Raw genomic sequence first — 9,445 nt, 5'->3', positions numbered from 1 at the left:
GGAAGGGGGGGGGGGAGGGGGGCTGCTGGGGGCGCGGCTGGAGATGCTCTAAGCCGTCAACGTTGCTCTACTTTCACCTCCTCATAAGATGCACTTACCGTTAGAGGGTCCTCTCATAGCTCAGCCACACGCTTATGAGGCTTCCTGAGCTCATTACGAACATCCCCGAAGGTAGTCGTGCCCCAACCTAGCATTGTTGACGCAACGCTTTTCAGCTTGTCACTTAAACTCCGCAACCACATCCTCGACCAAGGACCGAAAACCCTCATGGCGTTCCCGCATTAGTTCATACCAGAAAGGACGTGACTTGCCAATTCTTTGTTTACGAGCTTCCATATTATTGAGAAGCAGTATAAGCAAATGATCGGATTTGACAACATGCAAATGACGCAGTGAAGCCAATGGAGAAAGTATGCACCAATCAATCTCTCCCTAATAATAAAGCACGGATCGACTTTGTCGGGTTCACCGTCACAATACGCTTTCTTCCTATGAATTTACGTTTTCAGTTTGAATTTAAAACATATACGCAAGGTGGTACTAAAAAACCGTTTCGTTCATGGGTGGCAATTTAAGGCAATCAACTCGCAATCCATAAATAAGTGAAAAACGATTCGCGCTTTGTATCGGGCTCGGGCCTCGGCCTGTTGTAAAAAAATACGCACGGGCGATCCTGTCTCCTCCTCTTCTCGAGACCGACGACCCCTGTTCCTCCTCTCCTGTGCTCGATCTCAATCCCCGCGCATCTTCTTTCGGTATGGGCAACCTCTCCACACATCCGCCCCCGCCCCAGCTGTAGGTCTTCCTCCAGACGACGACGGCGGTGCCAAAGGGCCCCACATCCCAACTGGAAGGCAGATCCCTAGACCCATATCCCCTCCCTTTGCAGTCCAGGATGAGGCCCTGGATTCCCGCCCAGGAGGATCCGGCGGTTGAGGTGGAGTAGGAGGTCGCGGTGGTGTGGAGGAGGTCTGGGAGTACGTGGAGCCGTCGGAGGAGGCCATGGTGTACGTGTGCGACCTTCCCTACGACGTCAGCAGCAAGCGCCTTGCAGCTCTTCGATCAGGTCGGCGTCGTCAAGGTTGCCGAGGTGAGCAGCTCTTCCTCTTAGACCATCTTCAGCGTTGGATGCTAGCAAAAGGTGCTGGGATTTGTTGACCATCTTCAACGCTGGATGGTAGCAAAAGGTTCTGGGATTTGTTTCCCAGTCGATCGGCAGTTGAGCCTCATCGGTGGATGCGTCAAGCGCAGGTAGAATACCGAAGGTATTTGCAGTCTGTAATTAGCGCCCTACTAGCATCAAGTATTGACAGAGAGGGTAGTTAGATGATTTTTAATTTATGACATTGCATCTATTTTCTTAATCTCTAAGCGTCTACACGGGCGACCTGCATTTGTCATTATTCAAATTTTTTAAAGTCATGTGTCCTCACCGCAATGGAATTTAAGAATATCATTGGAACACACAGACCACAGCAAGTCGATGTATACTAATGTCAACGAAGAGTCGATGTACTTAGCATGAGAATATTATTTGGTCGATGCATACAGACCACAGCAAGTCGATGTGTTTTTTGACCCTGATGCTATCTTCGAGCAGGCCAGCGTCGTTGAGGTTACTGTGGTGAGCAGCTCTTCCTCTTAGATGATAGCATAAGGTGGTATGATTAGTTTCACAGTGAATATGTGGCATCGGCGACAAAAGATACATCAAGCGCTTGGGTATTATCCTCCGCGTGAGGTAAAATACTGAAATTGTTTTCAATCTGTAATTAGCACCTATACTTAGCATCAAGTGGTGAAAGAGAGGACGCTTAGATGGTTTTAAATTTTATGGTATTTATTTTCTCTATCTCTGAGCGTCTACACAGCCGACCCGCATTATAGATGATGTTAGCCTGCTGCCAATGTCATTCCTCTGTAGACACACGCGCATTTTGCCCGGTGAAGGGAATGCCTCTAATCATCGGACCCCTGATAATGTGTCGTGTTCTTGCAAGACTGAAACTGGCACATTCGGTTCTAGATGTAAATGATGTCTGATTTAATGTGGTGGTTGTGTTGTTGAAGCACAACTGAAGTGGCACAATGACTTCTACACACGCATCAACAACCTCCAAAACTTCTGAAAGCAAAGAGCTGGAGAACCATCCTCTAGGCTCTCCTGTACCACCAAAGATTATTTTGCTTCCAAAACTATTGATAAACGCAGCAAGTTTTAAGTGCAATTCTACATCCAGATTTTGTTATTCAGGTTGTGATGATACTATATCAGCTTCAAAATCTATTTTACTCACAAGTAGTCCATAAATATGTGAACCTGAACACTCAAACCATTGCAGGGGGAGGATTTCCACAGTATCCATAGGCTGGTTAACCTGTTTGGAATTGAACTCCCTGAATTGGCGTCAAGCTTGGCAACTACAGAATACATTGTCTCAAGGTATAATAGCCCTTGATTCTCTAACAATCGCTGATGCATGAATTGCAGCAAGGTGAACCCAAAATCTCTTGTGTGAATCACATTGCTTCCAATGATTTCATGACTGAGTTCTCGGGATTTAAGATTTTGTATTTTCTTGTTTAATTTCTTTTCTTTTGGAGGAGAACGAGATGCAGCCTGTAAATATGCGACTTTACAAGTTTAGCTGAATAAACAAATATATCCTCTGTAAGTTGATGTATAGAAAAGTGGATCCTTGCATAGGTTTTGTATTATATATATTTAACTCAGTATAGTTAACATTTTTTTCATTTTCTCCGGGAACTTTTCAGATATCATCTGCACCTCAGATAAGTAATATTAACTTGCTAAAAGTAAGAAAGGTAACACAAGGTTTGCAAGTTTGACAAAGTTTTCCCTTCGTTCTTGAATGTAGCTAATTTTCTTTTTAGTCAAACTGTTGTAGCCATGGCGACAAAAACATTACTTTCACATTGTTGCTAGCTGTGATGTTTGTCAAAGTTGAATAGAAGAAATAGCGTGCAGTGTCAAAGTTGGATAGAAGAAACAGCGCGCAGTGACACGCAAAGTGGGTTTATAAAATAAGTGACAACGCCAATTTATTTCTCCCGGTGTAACACACGGCCCTATGTGCTATACATAAAAGGGAGGAGGAAGTATGTTCATGCACTGGAAGCTTTACTGAGTCATGATGCACATTGAGAAGTTAGTGGTGTGTTCTTCCTTTCTTTTGAAATAATTGTTGAATAATGGAAAAAGGGCACTACCGTTGGGGTGAAACCCATCATATTTCTAATGGTATACAATCAAAATCAGGGTGAGACCAGATGTTATACTGAAAATCTCAGGTTATTGAGCACAATTTTGTTTCCATTGCAATGTACGGGTATGTTTGGCATGCAATGATGATATCTAATTGCATTTCTTTTTGAACTATTTAAACTGAAATCATTTATCGATTTTGTCAGAAATCTTATCCCAATACTTCTGACCGCTACTGTACTTCGACCATAGAAATTGTTTAAACTTGCCATGTGCCAAATAACCAACGGTACAGAGGCCATGCAACTGGGAACGTCAAGTAAGAGCATATACAACAGACCCATTTTTACTTATTCGGTTTCTTGAGAAGGTTATGGGATTTTCAAACTGAAAATATTAATTGTTTGAAAAATCTTTTTGAACCAAAATTGTTTCAACAATGTTGTTCTGCTATAGTTGCCTGATTATTTGCAAAGTTGAGTGGTATTTTTTCAACTGTCTAAGAATATGTTTATTTATTTTGTACCCGGTGCAACGCACGGGCCCTTTTGCTAGTCGTAGCTAAAGCATGATCCAATCTAACTCGGTAGTAATCACTATTTTGAGTTTTCCTCTCAAAAGTCTAGTCCAGTCCATTATAGCCCAAGTCACACAATTGATAGACATCGACTATTTCTCTGAATGCATTTATGATTTATTTGACCCATGTCGTGCTCATTTTAACCAAATTGCTCTTCTCGCCTCAAAACCTTGTTCAAATCTCCAATGCAAAGCGATGGAAGATCGCAATGAGCCTTCAAAAAGCGCATCATGTCGCAATACATCAAGGTCCTGTTAGCCTCTCCATAACAAAATGTTAGCCTTCATGGCTCTGCTCCTGTCTCTTTCACAGTCACATCTAAAGTGATATTTTGAAGAAGAAAAAAAATCCTCAATTCCAAATCAAACAGCCTCTTCTCCGTTGTGGCCACTACTACCAACTCCATAGGTACCATCAAAACCCAGAGTTCCAACCAAGCCTTCCATGTGACACTTCGCAATTTGCGTCTCCACCATGCAAAGAATCATCACGCACTCTCCCACACGAGGTTGTGCAACATATAAACTATCGCAGGGTTGCCTAGCCCGCGATAGTTCCAACATAGGATAGACATTAGGCCTAGCGGTCCTCCTCGAGGGAGGCCACCGATGCTGCCAAACTTTCTGTCTTGCTTTGGTGGTGTTGCTTTTTTAGTTTCTTCTTTTCCCACGGGGATATGTATTAGGGTGGTGGTAGTCGTATCATGCGTCGTTGCCCCGTCATCTGCAAAGTCGAGGGTTTTCCTCGTTGTGCTCCCATCTTCTCCTTTCTCCTCACCTCCCTCGCTAGTCGGCTTTAGGGGAATAGACACCATATCTAATTCATCATCGTCATCACATAGACCAACCTCCTGAGAAGATATCTTCCTTGGCACTGTACAATGTTTCGTTGTTCTTCCCCTTCCCACTAGTAGAAAAGGTGCTAGCCACAAATTTCATTGGTGGCGCGACATTTTACATCCACGCCAACACTATTTTTTTTTAAATAGTGCTGGCGTAGGCCAAATCCGTACGCCAGCTTTACAAGCATAGTGCTGACATTGATTGTTTTGTAAACGCCACAAATCTATTGCCCCATATACACTCACCATTTGGAAACCACTGGTGACATTGGTTTTCTTTGCACGCCATAGTTATTTTGGTAGTGCTGGCGTTATTTTTCTTTGCACGCCATATATAGTATATAATTATATTATGCTTGTTTTGCCATCATTTTATTTGGCCTGTGATTAGCTATGGCGTTGCCATTTTTTCCAACGCCAGCAATGACCTAGTAAAATACCTAAGTCCACTGCCGCTCGCTCTCATTTCACACCCCACCCGGCCCGGTCGTAGCTAGCTAGACACAACTCCCGTTGGACCAAAGCCGCCGCCGCCGCCCCGTCGCCGCCCCTCACCGGCACCAAGGTTAGATCCACTCCTCCGTTCACGCGGACACGCCAAACGGCCAGAAATTGTAGTGATAACCGTCCGATTGCTATTGTGTCCCCCCTCCGTTGGCAAATCTGAGCAAGTTTAGTAGAAATTATGTATAGGTTGACTGGCATATGTAAATCAAATTGTTAAAATTGTAGATCAGGGTTCCATTGTTTACTCCCATAAAAGAACATAATTTTCTTTGTTTACTTGACAAGTTGACATGCCTCTGTATAGATCAGTTAGGTTGTAGAATTTGTGTAAGTGTATTAGATCACTTGCCATACGTTGATTGGAATTATTATCAACTTGCTTGTTATTATTGTTAGGTTTGGTTCTTGTCAGCACTAAGGAAATTATTGTTTGACATTCTGATGCTATCTATATATATATTTTTGTAGTGATTGACAGAAGTTATTCTTATATATGATAGTATGTGTATGTATAGAAGTCAGTTTTTGCTATATCTTATTTATCAAAATAGATTCATAATTTTATCTATTCTACTTAATTAACAAAATCATATATTTCCAACACATGAACTATTGTACATTGCATATTATCTTGATCGTATATATACGCGATGTGTTTGTAGGTCATGGCCAATTCTGGAGGCAACAACGAGTCGGTGTGCGATGTGGACATGGCCAACAATGAATTCTTAAACACTTCTGAGTATGCCATCAAGAGCGTGCAAGGGGCAAATGACGATCTAAAGGGGAGATTAAAGAGCTACGCAATGCTGTCAAGAAAGTGCCCGGCTTTCTCAGATGCTTCCCCAACCTGGAGACGCTCCATGTGCAGGTAAAGTCGGTAATTTTGCAATTAATATAGCGGCTGTGTTGTACTAGTATGTGGCATGGTGCTGCATGATATGTAGTACTGCAGTAATTGATAAGATCCCTGAACGATGTAGTTGCTGATCGATTTCATTTGCAGTCCTCAAAAAAATGTGAACAGTCCACTGGCAAGGTGAATCTCAAGTTCTGGCAGGAGGGCGGTCCGATGAAATGTGTGACACAGAGCTTGAAGAAGGTGTTGTTCTACGAGTTCCAAGGGTTGAAAAGCGAGGTTGCTTTCCTCAAGTTCATCGCGGAGAGAGGGCGGGTGCTAGAGAAGATGGTGGTTGTGGTGGCCAGCGAATGTTTCTCTCCGGTGGGTAATGTGGGTGCCAAGTTGAAGCCTCTGGTGAGCGCAAAATGGAGCAGCAAAGCTTGCAAGCTCGAGCTCGTCAAGAGCCGATACGAGGAGGTGAGATGCCCGGTTTACTGCCACGAACTAGCTAGTGATTTTGGGTTTGCTGACCCTTTTGACCTCAAGTACTACGACGAAACAAAAAGGATCTTTGTACGTTAATTAGTACTCCCCTGGATCCATTATAAGTGTTGCAGTTTTGAGCTAACCCCAATTCAAAATAGCGACACTTATTTTGTATGAGAGGGAGTAGCTCTTTGATAAGACTACTGTTACCTAGCTGGATTTTGTGTTGGACCTGGCAGCAGCTAGAAAAACCTATTTGGTGAGCTGTGGAATGCTTGTTTGTGCCAAGTAAAGTTGTACTCGTATGTGGGATGCTATGTGGTACTGTGATGCGCAACTGGTATGTTCTTTCTGGTTTGTCCAACTGCTGCAACTTGACTTATGTTTTGCAGTTGTTGCTGTTAGCATGAACTATTTTGCTATGCTATGTTGGTCTCAGATCGAAAGAGTTTGTTAACGGATTATGGCCGCCCCTGCAACTAGGGCCCTGTTTGTTTCAGCTTCACTTAGATTTTAATCACATATGGATTCACTTCACTGGCAAAGCTGATTCACAGAATCAACTTCACCACCGAAGTACACTTTGAGGTGCTTCAGAAAATTACACTAAAAATGGCCCAAATTCAAATTCAGCTTCACTAGCAAAGCTGATTTCAAATAGCAGTTTGTTTCAGATTCCATATTCAGCTTCACTGGCAAAGCTGAATCTGGTCCCAGAATCCGAAACAAACAGGGCCTAGGAGTTCCTGCCCGACGCCAGCCAGTGCGCGTTGTTGCCTAGGCCCAGGATGGCACCCGTGGCGCCACTGCCCCGGGGTGGGCTTCCAGGTGCTAAGAGGCCGCCACAAGCCGGAATTTTGGCTGTTGTGCTTCCAAGCAGGTGTCGATGTGCTTGATGGACCTGCCGGCATACATTGAGCTCTTTAGCCGGAGCTTGTGCGCTTTAGTGTCAGATCCCTGGTTGGTCTAACATGGATTTGATGTCGAAATCAAGCACAAAATTGAGGGGAAATATAGCAAGGTTGGGGAAAAGAAGTATGAAAGTCTATGAGCAAAGAGAAGAGAATATGAACAAACCAATATAGCTTGAGGGGTTACAGAGAGTGACTTGAAAACAAAAGTAATAGTAAGGGTGTAAATGCATAAAGTTCACAGACGTGAGTTTCCCTACTCACTAGACATTTAGCACAAGTTGAGCAGTTCATTCATAGATTCTGTTGCCAAGAGAGTAATAGTTTGTGCTAGCTTTGAGTAGCAAAATTGCACTGGCTTTGATTCTGTTGCCAAAAGGGTAGGAGCCATTTTGATCACTCGCCCGCTGTGTCGGCATCAATCCTAGTCGATACCAAGCAATCTATGGACTCTAGTGTGAGAAAGAGTTGGAAGCCCTGAGTCTGAGTGTGCTGTTGTTAGTTGGCTGATCTATTCTTATTTGTTGATAGTTGGATGTGCTGTTTGAAGCCCTGTGTTTTTTTCCTCTTAAAGTCCAAAAAGAATTTGTGACCAATCTAATATGAAACTGACGTCCAGGGTAGCATTACAAGATTAAAAACATCACCAACAGCCCCACCACGCCGCGGCGACACTTGTATGAATTGTCTAAAACAGCTGTGCAGGCAATATGAATTTTGCTGAAAATGGCTATGAAGTCCACTGAAAACAAGATTAGATGTTTCTGGAACCCATCCAAAAATGGTTGAACTTGTTTCTAAGACTCGATTTTTTTTGACTGAAATTCGTATAAACGTGTTTGAAATCCCTAGATATTGTGTGTATTCGTGAGAATTGATGTGTGAAAATCAGTATGAATTCTTTCGAGATATTTCTTTAGTTCATTGAAAACAGGATTACATGTTTCTGAAACCCATCAAAACATGGTTGAACTTATTCGTGAGAATTTTTAAAATTACCAGAAATTTGTCTAGACATCCCCAGATATTATGTGTGTATTCATGCATGGGGTTTCATGTGAACGCATTTTCCTGATCGAATCCATGAGATTTCGTTGAAATGTTTGCTTAAGCTATGTACTAATTCTTCGTGAAGTCTATGAAAAATTAGTATTGGAAGGAACGGATAACAATAATAGTAAGCACAAGGTCATGATCTGGATGTCAGAGGCAAGCTGGACAGATTCAGCTGGCCTGCGAAAATACTGAACCAGAACAAACTAAATTCAACTCATGGATATCTAACTCGTTAAATCAAAGCTGAATCGGATCGATAGGCCGTAAAGGAGTACATTTGATTGGTTTTGTGCCGCTTCAATTGCAGTGCACTTGCTACCTTCATTTTTCTAGTTTGGTCTGTGCTACTTTAAAAGTGCTATTCTGTAGTCCATGTTTTCACAGTGTGCTCAGGAAATAAGAGCAAAATGACATATCTATTTTTCGAAACAACCAATGACCTGGTCACGTGACTAAAACGACGAAGCCCCTCTCACCCCTCTGTAACTAGAGAGGTAGGCAAACCAGAGTAGTTTTAGTGCTCAACAGGTGAAGATATGATTCTTGTTTTGCCAAGATTTCACATATATGTGCGCAACTACAGTAATCAGTAATACTCCCTCTTCCATAATAAGTGTCGTGGTTTTAGTTCAAATGACTAAAACCATGGCACTTATTATGGAACCGAGGGAGTAATACTTAACAAAAGGAAACTGTAAAAGTCTGAAAATCAAAACTAAAGAACATAATTACGGTAATTAATTATACTCATTCAAACTGAGAGTGACACCTTTCTAATGCATAACAGATTGATTCATGGTAACAACAAATGCACAACATGCTAATGAAATTGCAGTTGGACAAACCAGAAAAACCATACTAGCTAGGCACTAGAGTACTAGATAGCCCTGCTGATTGGCTTGGAAGGTACTAATATTTTTTATCTAATTCGATCTGTTACTTCTTCCACCAGCATTTAGCCACATAAGTCTTGACTTGGCACAAACAAGAAACAACC

The 9,445-nt window shown here is 42.4% G+C and overlaps 1 long non-coding RNA gene across 1 annotated transcript; it reads left to right on the top strand.

Annotated features, from left to right (window-relative positions):
- The first annotated feature begins 713 nt into the window (after positions 1-713).
- On the top strand, positions 714-6,681 carry LOC123075452 (uncharacterized). Its single transcript, XR_006436140.1, has 4 exons — positions 714-1,251; positions 1,601-1,741; positions 2,343-6,025; positions 6,161-6,681. It is a non-coding gene; the product is annotated as an uncharacterized lncRNA (long non-coding RNA).
- The last annotated feature ends 2,764 nt before the right edge of the window (positions 6,682-9,445 follow it).

Source organism: Triticum aestivum, chromosome 3D (assembly GCF_018294505.1).
Source record: "Triticum aestivum cultivar Chinese Spring chromosome 3D, IWGSC CS RefSeq v2.1, whole genome shotgun sequence".
NCBI lineage: Eukaryota > Viridiplantae > Streptophyta > Magnoliopsida > Poales > Poaceae > Triticum > Triticum aestivum.
Note: the sequence above shows the minus strand (reverse complement) of the source record. Positions and strands in the feature narration are given on the sequence as shown.